Consider the following 14,534-nt stretch of genomic DNA (forward strand, 5'->3'; position numbering starts at 1 on the left):
TAAAAGAAATTTAAACCAAAAAGCAGTTTCTGCTACTGACATGATTTTATTAATACATTTCATATTAATTAATGATAGCCTACATTGTCATTATTAACAAACATTTTTTATATTGTGACACATTTTACCAGAGTTCAGGGCAACATGTACCTTTAGTTTCCTATAAAATTTGTTATTTAACTGGCTCATTGCCTAGAAGCATGTGGTATTTATAATGCCATATGTCTAACATAGTACCTGTCTTATTACTAATATGCAATAAATGAATAAATGTTGGGATTAACAATTACAAATCCTGTAGAATAGCATTTTTCCCTTAAATTTTATAAAAATGTATACTGAGAGGCATCATGAGTTAGTAAATTTGGGGCTAATCACAGTGGTAGTAGTAGCTCATATTTATCAAGCATGTAATGTGTCTCCCACGCTTAGGAGCATTTTACATCCGTTATCTCATACCATCCTTCTAAAACTCTTCAGTGTAGGTCCCATTATTATTTTCATTTTGCAGATGATGAAACGGAGGCACAGAGAAAACAATAATTTTCCTAAAGTAACACGGTAGTAAAGCCACCATTTGGTTCTAAGCTGACTCCAGAGTCCATGTTCTTAATGTATTAAGCTATCTGTCTTAGGCATTTATTTAGTCTTTGCATTTCCTGATCATGAAGTAAATTTAAAAGGTAGCTAAATATTCCTATGGCAAAATGTGTTGTTGGTTTTCAATTTCAGCATTTAGGAGAACCCCCTTAAGAAAGGAAGTTTGCTTAGCTAGTATTATTAATAGTTCACTCCTGGCCGGGCGCGGTGGCTCAAGCCTGTAATCCCAGCACTTTGGGAGGCCGAGGCGGGTGGATCACGAGGTCAGGAGATCGAGACCATCCTGGATAACATGGTGAAACCCCGTCTCTACTAAAAATACAAAAAACTAGCCGGGCGTGGTGGCGGGCGCCTGTAGTCCCAGCTACTCGGAGGCTGAGGCAGGAGAATGGCGTGAACCTGGGAGGCGGAGCTTGCAGTGAGCCGAGATCGCGCCACTGCACTCCAGCCTGGGTGACACAGCGCGAGACTCCGTCTCAAAAAAAAAAAAAAATAGTTCACTCCTTTAAAAATGTGGGAGGTGGCTGGGTGTGGTGGCTCACACCTGTAATCTCAGCACTTTGGGAGGCTGAGGCAGGAGGATCGCTTGAGGCCAGGAGTTTGAGACCAAACTGAGCAACATAGTGAGACCTCATCTCTACATACATACATATGTACATACATACATACATACATACATAAAAAAAATAAAAATTTGAGGAGTAACATAATTATGGTGTAATAAGCCATTATGTTCTTAATATAGTTTAAAATACAAATATTCTTTAGTATATAGCATTAATTTTTTTTTTCTTGAGACAGGGTCTCCACTCTGTCACCCAGGCTGGAGTGCAGTAGCATAATCACAGCTCACTGCAGCCTCAACCTCTTGGGCTCAAGCGGTCCTCCAACCTCAGCCTCCCTAGTAGCTGGGACCACAGGATACTCGGTTAATTTCTTGTGTGTATTTTTTGTAGAGACAGGGTTTTGCCATGTTTGAGATGAGCCTAGGCCTGGTCTCAAGTGATCCGCTCACCCTAGTCTCCCAAAGTGCTGGGATTACAGGCGTGAGCCACCATCCCTGGCCTCATTACATTTTAATATAACTCCTTTTACAATATTTTTGAAATAAGATAATGTCTAGTAGAAATAAATTTAATACCCACAGTTTTATGTACAATATAGGTACAATGTAGTGGTTTTCTATATTGGAGATAGCTATTTGCATGTATTTATTTGTAATACCATGTACATACAGTATATCTACAAATGTAGAAATACATTTGTTTTCAATATTCTATATGGCATTCATTTCCAATACGAATAATTCAAAAGCACATTCAGATATCATAATTCTCATATGAGATTATATCATTAAAATATAACTAATAGTAGGGCAGAATTTTAAACATTTATTTTTAGCCTGGTAGGAGAAATTAAAAGATAGAAATGCCACATTTTAAGACATGCCAAAACTACCTATTTCTTGGTTATATGCTGAAGTACCTATTTTAATATTATTCACATAATAGGTACTTTGATTTGAGAGTTTATGTCATTCAAGACCTCAAAACATATGGAAAATTTAGTCAATTTGATAGTATTGAGCATAAACCAGAGCCCTGAATTCCTCTTTAAGGCATTTGTTAAAATGCTTACAGTGGTGTTTTTAATTGCACTAATGCATGAATGATACGATGTAAAATAGACAACAACAAAGACTGGAGGAAGAGAGCGCTGGCATTCTAGACAAAATACTGCCACTCTCTGTTTGACCCTGGTCAGATGATTTACCTTTCTGCACCTGTTTTTTTTTTTTCCACTTGTATAGTTAGAATAGCATCTATTCTATCCTATATCAATATTTTTATCAAAGGATAAAATGAAACTATAAAATGAGGCATGAAGCATAAATACAGGCGTACCTCGTTTTACTGGTCTTTGCTTTATTATGCTTCATAGATATTGCGTTTTCTACAAATGAAGTTTTGTGGCAATTCTATGTTAAGCCAGTCTATTGGTGCCATTTTTCCAACATTGTGTGCTCACTTTGTGTGTCTCTGTCACATTTTCATAATTCTCAAAATATTTCAAACCTTTTCATTATTATATCTGTTATGGTGATCTGTGATGAGTGCTCTTTGATGTTACAGTTGTAATTGCTTTGGGGCACCACAAACTGTACCCATATAAGATGGCAAACTTAATTGATAAATGTTGTAAGTGTTCTGACTGACCCACCCACCAGCCATTCTCCCATTTCTCTCCCTCTCTTCAGGCCTCCCTCTTCTCTGAGACACAGTATTGAAATTAGGCCAGTTAATAACCCTGCAGTGGCCTCTAAGTATTCAAGTGAAAGGAAGAATTGCACATCTCTCATTTTAAATCAAAAGGTAGAAGTGATTAAGCTCAGTGAGGAAGGCATGGAGAAAGCTGAGATAGGGCAAAGGCTAAGACTTTTGTGCCATATAGTTAGCCAAGTTGTGAATGCAAAGGAAAGGTTCTTCATCAGTGAACACGCAAATGACAGGAAAGTAAGACAGCCTTATTGCTGATATGGACAAAGTTTTCGTGATCTGGATAGAAGATCAAACCAGCCACAGTACCCCCTTATGCCAGAGCCTAATCTAGAGCAAGGCCTCTAACTCTCTTAAAGTCTACAAAGGCTGCGAGAGGTGAGGAAGCTGCAGGAGAAAAGTTTGAAACTAGCAGAGGCTCATTTATGAGGTTTAAGGAAGGTAGCCATCTCCATAACATTAAAGTGCAAGGTGAAGCAACAAGTGGTGATGTAGAAGCTGTGGCAAGTTATCCAGAAGATCTAGCTGAGATCATTGATGAAAGTGGCTACAGTAAACCACATGTTTTCGATGGAGATGAAGCAGCTTTCTATTGGAAGAAGATGCCCTCCGGTAGTTTCATAGCTAGAGAGGAGAAGTCAAACCTGGCTTCAGAGCATTAAAGAACAGCCTACTGGTTGTGGCAGCTCATGCCTGTAATCTCAGCACTTTGCGAGGCGGAGGTGGGCGGATCACTTGAGGTCAGGAGATTGAGACCAGCCTGGCCAACATGGTGAAATCCTCTGTCTACTAAAAATACAAAAGTTAGCCAGATATGGTGGCATGCGCCTGTAATGCCAGCTACTTGAGAGGCTGAGGCAGGGGAATTGCTTGAACCCAGGAGGCAGAGGTTGCAGTGAGCCAGGATCACACCATTGCACTTCAGCCTGGGTGACAGAGTGAGAGTTCGTCTCAAAAAAAAAAAAAAAAAAAAAAAAAAAAAAAAAAACAAAAAACGACAGGCTGACTCTTTTGTTAGGGCTAAGGCAGCTGACGATTTGAAGTTTAAGTCAACGCTCATGGACTATTCCAAAAATCCTAGATCTCTTAAGAATTACACTACATTAGACCTCTTCAAGGAGAACTGCAAACCACTGCTCAGGAAAATAAGAGAGGACACAAACAAATGGAAAAACATTCCATGCTCATGGATAGGAAGAATCAATATATGAAAATGGCCATACTTCCCAAAGTAATTTATAGATTCAATCCTATCCCCATCAAACTGCCATTGACTTTCTTCACAGAATTAGAAAAAACTACTTTAAGGCCAGGCACGGTGGCTCATGCCTGTAATCTCAGCACTTTGGGAGGCCGAGGCAGGCAGATCATGATGTCAAGAGATCGAGACCACCCTGGCCAACATGATGAAACCCCATCTCTACTAAAAATACAAAAATTAGCCACGCATGGTGGTGGGCGCCTATAATCCCAGCTACTCGGGAGGCTGAGGCAGGAGAATCGCTTGAACCTGGGAGGCAAGGAGGTTGCAGTGAGCCAAGATGGCACCACTGCACTCCAGCCTGGGTGACAGTGAGATCTGGTCTCAAAAAAAAAAAAAAGAAAAAAATGAAAACTACTTTTAAATTTCATATGAAACCAAAAAAAGAGCCCATATAGCCAAGACAATCCTAAGCCAAAAGAACGAAGCTGGAGGCATCATGCTACCTGACTTCAAACTATACTACAAGGCTACAGTAATCAAAACAGCATGGTATTGGTACCAAAACAGATACCTAGACCAATGGAACAGAACAGAGGCCTCAGAAATAACGCCACACATCTACAACCATCAGATCTTTGACAAAGCTAACAAAAACAAGCAATGGGGAAAGGATTTCCTATTTAATAAATGACATTGGGAAAACTGGCTAGCCGTATGCAGAAAACGGAAACTGGACCCCTTCCTTACACCTTATACAAAAATTAACGCAACATGGATTAAAGACTTAAACATAACACCTAAAATGATAAAAACCCTAGAAGAAAACCTAGGCAGTACCATTCAGAACATAGGCATGGGCAAAGACTTCATGACTAAAACACCAAAAGCAATGGCAACAAAAGCCAAAACTGACAAATGGGATCTAATTAAACTAAAGAGCTTCTGCACAGCAAAAGAAACTGTCGTCAGAATGAATAGGCAACCTACAGAATGGGAGAAAATTTTTGCCATCTATCTATCTGACAAAGGGCTAATATCTAGAATCTACAAAGAACTTAAACAAATATACAAGAAAAAAACAACCCCATCAAAAAGTGGGCAAAGGATATGAACAGACTCTTCTCAAAAGAGGACATTTATGTGGCCAACAAACATGAAAAAAAGCTCATCATCACTGGTCATTAGAGAAATGCAAATGAAAATCACAGTGAGATGCTATCTCACGCCAGTTAGAATGGCAAGTATTAAGTCAGGAAACAACAGATGCTGGAGAGGATGTGGAGAAATAGGAACACTTTTACACTGTGAACAATGTTCACAGCATCTTCACCAGGAGTAGATTCTGTCTCAAGGAACGACTTTCTTTGCTCATCCATTCTAGTTTGATAATGAGATTGCAGTAATTCATTCACATCTTCAGGCTCTACTTCTAATTCTAGTTCTCTTGCTATTTTCACCAAATCTGCAGTCACTTCCTTCACTGAAGTCTTGAAGCCCTCAAAGTCATCCATGGGGGTTGGAATGTGCTTCTTTCAAACTTCTGTTAGTGTCCGCATTTTGACCTCCTCTTATGAATCATGAATGTTCTTAATGGCATTTAGAAAGGTGAATTCTTTCCAGGTTTTCAATGTACTTTGCCCAGCTCCATCAGAGGAATCACTATCTATGTCAGCTATGGACTTATGAAATGTATTTCTTAAATAGTAGGATGTAGAAGTCAAAATTACTCCTTGATCCATGGGCTTCAGAATGGATGCTGTGTTAGCAGGTATGAAAACAACATTCATCTCTTTGGACATTTCCATTCGAACTCTTGGATGACCAGGTGCATTGTGAATGAGAAGTGATATTTTGAAAGAAATATTTTTTTCTGACTGGTAAGTCACAACAGTGGGCCTAAAATATATAGTAAATCGTGTTGTAAATGAATGTGCTATCATCGAGGCTTTGCTGTTCCATTTATAGAGCAGAGGAGATGTAGTGTAATTCTATTTTTTAAATTATTATTATACTTTAAGTTCTGGGATACATGTGTAGAACATGCAGGTTTGTTACATAGGTATACACGTGCCATGGTGGTTTGCTGCACCCATCAACCCCATCAACCCGTCATCTACATTAGGTATTTCTCCTATGCTCTCCTTCCCCTAGCCCCCATCCCTTGAAAGGCCCCGGTGTGTGATGTCCCCCTTCCTGTGTCCATGTGTTCTCATTGTTCGACTCTGACTTATGAGTGAAAACATGCAGCATTGGTTTTTTGTCCTTGCGATAGTTTGCTGAGAGTGATGGTTTCCAGCTTCATCCATGTCCCTGCAAAGGACATGAACTCATCCTTTTTTATGGCTGCATAGTATTACGTGGTATATATGTGCCATATTTTCTTTATCCAGTCTATCATTGATGGACATATGGGTTGGTTCCAAGTCTTTGCTATTGTGAATAGTGCCGCAGTAAACATACGTGTGCATGTGTCTTTATAGTAGAATGATTTATAATCCTTTGGGTATATACCCAGTAATGGGAGGGCTGGGTCAAATGTTATTTCTGGTTCTAGATCCTTGAGGAATCACCACACTGTCTTCCACAATGGTTGAACTAGTAGTTTACAGTCCTACCAACAGTGTAAAAATGTTCCTGTTTCTCCACATCCTCTCCAGCACCTGTTGTTTCCTGACTTTTTAATGATCACCATTCTAACTAGTGTGAGATGGTATCTCATTGTGGTTTTGATTTGCATTTCTCTGATGGCCAGTGATGATGATCATTTTTTCATGTGTCTGTTGGCTACATAAATGTCTTCTTTTGAGAAGTATCTGTTCGTATCCTTCACCCACTTTTTGATGGAGTTGTTTTTTTCTTGTAAATTTGTTTAAGTTCTTTGTAGATTCTGGATATTAGCCCTCTGTCAGATGAGTAGATTGCAAAAATTTTCTCCCATTCTGTAGGTTGCCTGTTCACTCTGATGGTAGTTTCTTTTGCTGTGCAGAAGCTCTTTAGTTTAATTAGATCCTATTTGTCAATTTTGGCTTTTGTTGCCATAGATTTTGGTGTTTTAGACATGAAGTCCTTGCCCATGCCTATGTCCTGAATGGTATTGCCTAGGTTTTCTTCTAGGGTTTTTATGGTTTTAGGTCTAACATTTAAGTCTTTAATCCATCTTGAATTAATTTTTGTATAAAGTGTAATGCGTTGATTTTTTAGACATAATGCTATTGCACACTTAATAGACTACAGTATAGTGTAACGATAACTTTTATATGCACTGGAAAATTAAAAACATATGACTTTCTTTATTGAGATATATGCTTTATTGCGGTAGTCTGAAACCAAACCCGCTATATCTCTGAGTAATGCCTGTGTTATTAGAGTTCATGAACTAGGCTGCAGTTGGGAAATTGTAGCTATTCTCTGTAGCAGGGTATGCATGACACATTTTCAGTTGGATAACATTCTGTGTGATGATTGATAATGGAATAGGAACCAACAAGAGCAGAATAGCATGTACTGCAGGGGTTTGCAGATAGTTGATTCAATTTTGATATCCAGCTAATCAATTTGCCAGATGCTGGTAGATGCTGTCTCATTTGATTAGCTGTAAGACTTGAATCTGCTGCACATTACTATATAGATTTTGAACAGTTTTATTGGTAATATTTCAAAGTTCTAATTGACTTACAAGGTATGTTGAGGAAATATAGAATTGCTAACAGGCCCTGAAACACAGGCTACCAGAATTGAAGTGTTAGTCTATAGAACTTCTTGGATCCATCAATTCAGTATCTCAAGATTAGCTGAAGGAGGAACAAGTCAGGCCAGATAAAATACAAAAAAAAAAAAAAAAAAATTCTAAGTCCTGAACATTCACTAGAGAAAGAGATGTTTCTTTTGTTAGATGTTGGAGAAAGACAAGGAGAATGCTATGTAACTGCTAAGTGCTGGGAAACTAAGTAGAACTACCAGCTTATAGGAATGATATTATAACTGGAAATACAATAGTTCATAGCTAAATAAATTAGGTATCCAGTAAGATGACCATATACAGTAACAGGACTATATATAGTGAAATGTCTTGAACAAAGGAATTAAATGGTGAACCAAAAGGGAATCTTATTGTTAATATAATGTAAGAGAAAGAATATGTTGTGATTCCAGGTTCACTTTATTATAAAGTCAATAATGTAAGTACATAGATTGTAATAATAGCAAACTTTGCATTTGCTTCAAACTCAAAGGGCAGTGGATTAAAATATCTTATTTCCTCCATCCTTCCTCCTGTAAAGATAAAAATCTCTTGAGAAAACCACATTATTTTTTCATAATTGTTTAACTCAAGAACATACACAAAAGCACCAAGCTTCTTATATAAATCAAAGGAGTGTCCATCATAAAAACATTTTAAGAATTTTTTAATTTTGTAAAATATTGAATCCCAAATGATAGCCTATTAGAAGTAAATTTAGAAGGGTTTTGATAGATATAACATTTCTTGAAGCAAATGTAGTTGCCACCTCTGTGCTCTCATCATCTGTCCATTCCTCTGCTATACCACTTAGCACCTTGCAGTAATTTTTTTCTCCTTCGGAAGGTCGAAACCTCAAGTGGGGCCAGTGTCTGTATTCCCAGAACCTGCTTAGTGCATGGTACATGACAGCTCTTCAAAAAGTGAGGAGAAGATGGGAGTGAGACTGTTAAAATTATGAGTTTTAAACATATCAGGTTAGATTAGAGCTAAATTTTAAACATGCAAAGTTAACACAAAAAGTAATGATAAAGTGAAGAAATAGTTATTTAATTGCAAAATTATACTCCAGCCGTGGCCTATGTGAAAGTGTTTTAGAAACCCCTGAAATGTTAAAAGCATAGAGCTTGGAGGAATATCAGAAGTCACCTACAACCTAGTAATATTTCTCAATGAAATAATCTGTATAGTCTGATACAAATTGATATATATATTTGTGGAGGCTGGAGGAGGGAGAAGAGCACAAGAACTTGTGAACAGCATCTGTTTCTAGTGTCTGAGAAACTAAGTCTTTATGAATATTTCTGCAGATTTTTTTTTGTGGCTGCCTTCACAGAACTAAAGGTGTTAAAGATAAAATAGGGTGTTTAGTTTGACCCCTTGAATACCAGTCAGTTGACTTTTGTATAGAGAATTTCCTTTAGCTGACAAAAACAAGTATTCATAATGGTTTGTATTTATTTCTGTTATCTACTTCCATTTGGGCCATTTTAATCCTTCTGAAAGGCGTATCAATACCTGGAAAAATAAGAAAGAGATAAATAATTAGGCTTTGCTTTTTGTTACTTTTTTTCCAGTTAAAAATGTCATTTTTAAGAAAGAAATATAATACATGTTTAGCATTTTATAATACTTAGAAAATAGTTTGAGAAAAAGAGTAAAATGAAAAATACTGAAATCTTACTAACCTATATAACTGTTGCTTACTTAGGTGTATGTGCTTCTGGGCCATTTCTATGCATGTTCACTCACTCAAATTAAAATGAAATCATGGTTGGTAGGTACACAATCTCAGAGAAAATACAGGGAGTTAAAAAATGTCATTAAATAATTAAACCCAGTTTTATTTTCCATTCATAGCAGCAAAACACAACTAAATGTTGAAAGGACAATTTTAAAAGCAAATAAGACAAAGATCATGAAACATGATATGCATTTGTTGATTTATTTATTCCTGAAACCCACCTACTGTTAAACATTCCAAATTCCAGTTCATGGAGCACTTATTTTCTTTTACAGTTTTAAAGTTTCTCTTGTTCTGTAAGCAGTCTTTGAATAGTTGAGGTTAAATAAGTGTTCTGATTGTTTTGGAGAAAAGTTCAAAATGTGTAATGAAAAATAATAGTCAAATCCATAACAGTCTACAGAGAAATGGCTACACTTCTGTTTAAAAACAGTAATTAGTACTGAGGAATGTACATCACTAAAAGGGTGGAGTGTAACCAGGTCCTCTCCCTTGATGATATCCTTTGGTACTCACTACTGTCAAGGTCTGCAGGGAGAGGACACCAATTATTATTGAGCTGTTCTTCATTTAGTGTGCCTAAATGAAATAGTACATGAATATAAAGATCAAAGACCTAATATTGTTTATATGCATCATCTCAGACTCATAGTTGGTGAAACCAAGGCTGGTAACTTGAAAAAATGGTTGTCTTTTTGTGTATATTGTCTATTGTTTTATAAATTATTTTTTTCCAATGAATAATATATTATGAGCAGTTTTCCATTGTGATAATTACATTTCTATACATAATTTTAGTGGATAAATTCTCTTTCATTAAATGAATATACTGTACTTTAAACAACTGTTGTTGTGCAATTACACTGTTATGTCTTTTTCAACATTTAAATAGTGCTTCAGTACACACCTAGCTACCCTTAACATTCCTTGGGAAATAATATCTTGAGGTACAGTGGGTCAGTTAAACAGGCAAAAAAAAAAAAAAGGCACTTTCTAATTTGCATTTTTATTACTAATTACTTTAATTTTTAATGAGGTTATATTTTTGTTGGACACATAGTTCTTTTGTGAATATTCTTTAATGGTTCTTTGCCCATGTTTCTGTTCGATTATTAATCTTTAGTGGATTTCATGAGAACTCTGCATAGTAAGAATAATTACCCCTTTCATTACAATTTTTTCTTTTTTTTTTTTTGGTGAATGGCTTTATTGAGGTATAATTGACATATTATAAACTGAACATATTTAAATGTACTATCTGATGTTCAGACATTTATACACCTGGGAGACCATTGCCTCAATCAAGATAATGAACATATTCGTCATCCCAAGAAATTACTTTGTGCCCTTTTGCGTTCTGTTCCTTCCTCACCCTTAGCCCAGGCAACCACTATAAATTAGTTTGCGTTTTCCAGAATTGTGTGTAAGTGAAACTGTATATATCATGTACTCTTTTTTTCATCTGGCTCCTTTCACTTATAAGTACTTTGATAAATCTGTGTTTCCGCATTTATCAGTAATTTATTCTTTATATTGTTGGGTGTTGTTTAATTGTATGGCTGTGCCACACAATGTTTGTTTATCCATTCACCTGTTAATGGACATTGGGGTTGTATCCAGGTTTTAGGTATTACAAATAAAGCTTCTCCAAATATTCACATACAAGTCTTTGTATGGTCATATGCTTTCATTTCTCTTGGATAAATTTCTAGGAGTAGAAGGGCTGGATCATATTGCAGATGTATGTTTGGCTTCTTAAGAAGCTGCCAGACTATTTTCTGAAGTGGTTATGCCGTTTAACATTTGACATTCCCACCATTAGTGTATCAGTGTACTTGCCAACTTTGAAATGGCCAGTCTTTGAAGAATTTTTGGTTCTTAATTACTTGTATATAGACATATAGAGAATTTTTGTGTTTTGATCGCATCTCCTACAACATTGCTAAAGTCAATTCTAGTGCCTTGTTTTTTTAGATTCCATTTAGAATTTTTACACAGATGTGTAAAAAATTTTTACACAGATGTGGAGCCAGGACTTGAAAGAATTTTAGCCATTCTAATATACGTGTAGTGCTATTTTATTGTGGTTTTAATTTGCTTTTCCCTAATGACTAACGATGTTGAGCACCTTTTTTTGCATGCTTGTCATCCATATAGCTTCTTCAGTAAATTGTCTTTTCAAATCTTTTGTCTATTTTTTAAATTGTCCTATTTGTTTTCTGATTATTGAGTTTTGAGATTTATTTGTGTTTTCTGTGTACAAGTATTTATCAGTCAGATGATTTGCAGGTTGTTTCTCCCCAGTCTGGTTTGTTTTCTAATTGTCTTAACAATTTAAAAAACAGAAGTTTGAAATTTTGATGAAGTTCAAATTATCAGTTTGTTCTTTTATGCATTTTAGTGTTGTATCTAAGAAATCTTTGCCTAACCCAAGTTCACAAAAGTGTTCTCTGGTTTTTTCTAGAAGTCTTATAGATGTAGGTTTTACATTTAGATCTGTAGTTCATTTTGAGTTACTTTTGTACATGTTGTAAAGTATGGATCAAAGTTCATTTTTTTCACATATGAATATCCAACTATTCTAACACCATTTGTTGGCAAAACTGTCTTTTCTCCACTGAATGGCCTTTATACTTTGTCTATACACCCTGGGCACTTTGTACTATTCTGTTGATCTATTTATTTATCTTTATGCCAGTAGCAAACTGTGTGGATTACTGTAGCTTTATAAGATTTGAAGTCAGGTTTTCTGTTCTTTTTCAAAGTTGTTTTGGCTGTTCTAGGTAATATTCATTTCCATGTCGATCTTAGAATTTATTTTACAATTTCTCCGAAAATAACCTGCTGGAATTTTGAGTGGGACTGCATTGAATCTTCAGATCATTTGGGAAGAATTTACATCTTACCAGTATTGCGTATGCCACCCAGTGAATACAATGACAAATTGCTTTGTCAGTTTCTCTCAGCAGTATTTTTAGTTTTCAGTGTACAGGTCTTTCACATTTTTCATCCTTTTTTTTTCTCCAAAGTATATCATGTTTTTTATGCCATAGTAAATGGCATATATATTTTTTTATTTTCAATTTTTGGTTCTTAATTGTATATAGACATATAGAGAATTTTTGTGTTTTGATCTCATCTCCTACAACATTGCTAAAGTCAATTCTAGTGCCTTGTTTTTTTAGATTCCATTTAGAATTTTTACACAGCTGTGGAGCCAGGACTTCAAAGTGAGAACCTCCTTAAATTTTGCTGCCTGTGTGCTTCACTTGCCTTACTCCACTTTAGCTCTAGCTAGACAATCATGTCTGCAAAGAAAGACTTTTTTTTTTTTTCTTTTATACAGTTTGTCCTTTTCTTGGTAGTTTCAAGCAGCAGAGTAAATCTAGTCCCTACTCCATTTTGGTCAAAAATAGAAGAATGCTATTACGTCATTTCCTTTTCAATTTTTATTGTAGTAGTTTATTTATATATTTAAGTCTTAAATATGATTTTAAAAATCACATTAGCTCTGTCGTCCAGTCTGCACTGGAATGCAGTGGCAGCCTTGACCTCCACTCTCAAGCAATCCTCCCACCTCAGCCTCCTCAGTAGCTGGAAACTACAGGCACATGGTACCCTGCCTGATTAATTTTTCAATATTTTGTAGAAACAGGGTCTCGCTGTCTTGCCAGGGCTGGTCTCAAACTCCTAGGCTCAAATGATCCTCCCACCTCAGCCTCCCAGAGTGCCAGGATTAAGGCTTGAGACACCGTGCCTGGCCAGTTTTTTTTTATTTTAATGAAGACTCTTTAAATGTTCATGTTACAAAATCTGTTCATTGGTCCATAAGAATGTTGACAATTATTAACCTTTTCTGACTCATGTAATCCTTCGATAGATAACCTGATAAAAATTATGAATCAGCTTTCCAGCAACACTTATATAAACACACGCACATTTCCATAGTAATTTCAGTAGTCCATAGACTCACTGAACGTTCATCCATTGATTCCATATTATCATTCCCTGTTTTGAGATTTCTTTCTCTCATGTCATGTTTAGGAAGGCTTTCCATTTAAAGATTATATAACTAAGGAAATACTTTTTTAAATGTTGAGTTTATATATTTTTTCTCCTTTTTATATATAGACATTTAAAATTTTTCAAGTTCATATGTTTTCAATTATCAAATGAGGTAATGTATGTGATAGCACCCCAAAAAATACAAAGTGCAGCACAGATGCTACCATGCTCGTTATCATCGTCATCATCATCAGTCATCATCAAAACATTCACCCTTTGAGCCATCTTCCTCACTCTAGAGAATTAACTCCAAAATATGAATTATGTTAAGAAACAAAGTCAGCTATGAAAGTAATTATTCTTGCGTGATCTATAAGGGAGAACAGATAACACTATAGAGTTATCTCTTGTTATCCATAGAGGACTGGCAGTTCCAGAACCCCTGGGGATACCAAAATCTATGGATGTTAAAGTCACTTATGTAAAATGGCATAGTTCTTGCATATAAGCTGTGGGCATCTTCTCATATACTTGGAATTATCTATGGATTACTTATAATACCTAATATAGTATAAATGCTATGTAAATAGTTATACTGTATTATTGTATTGTTATTTTTTTCTGAATATTTTTGATCCATAGTTGGTTGAATTTATGGATAGGGAACCCACAGATACAAAGGACCAACTGTATTCAGTACAAGAGAATGTGTAAGGCCGGGCGCGGTGGCTCAAGCCTGTAATCCCAGCACTTTGGGAGGCCGAGACGGGCGGATCACGAGGTCAGGAGATCGAGACCATCCTGGCTAACACAGTGAAACCCCGTCTCTATTAAGAAATACAAAAAACTAGCCGGGCGAGGTGACGGGCGCCTGTAGTCCCATTGGGAGGCTGAGGCCGGAGAATGGCGTGAACCCGAGAGGCGGAGCTTGCAGTGAGCTGAGATCCGGCCACTGCACTCCAGCCT

At 36.4% G+C, this 14,534-nt stretch overlaps 1 protein-coding gene across 15 annotated transcripts in view; it reads left to right on the top strand.

Annotated features, from left to right (window-relative positions):
- AHI1 (Abelson helper integration site 1) overlaps positions 1–14,534 on the top strand; it is a 225,359-nt gene that overhangs the window by 78,793 nt on the left and 132,032 nt on the right. The window lies entirely within an intron of this gene.

The sequence above is a fragment of the Macaca thibetana genome, chromosome 4, assembly GCF_024542745.1.
Source record: "Macaca thibetana thibetana isolate TM-01 chromosome 4, ASM2454274v1, whole genome shotgun sequence".
Lineage (NCBI taxonomy): Eukaryota > Metazoa > Chordata > Mammalia > Primates > Cercopithecidae > Macaca > Macaca thibetana.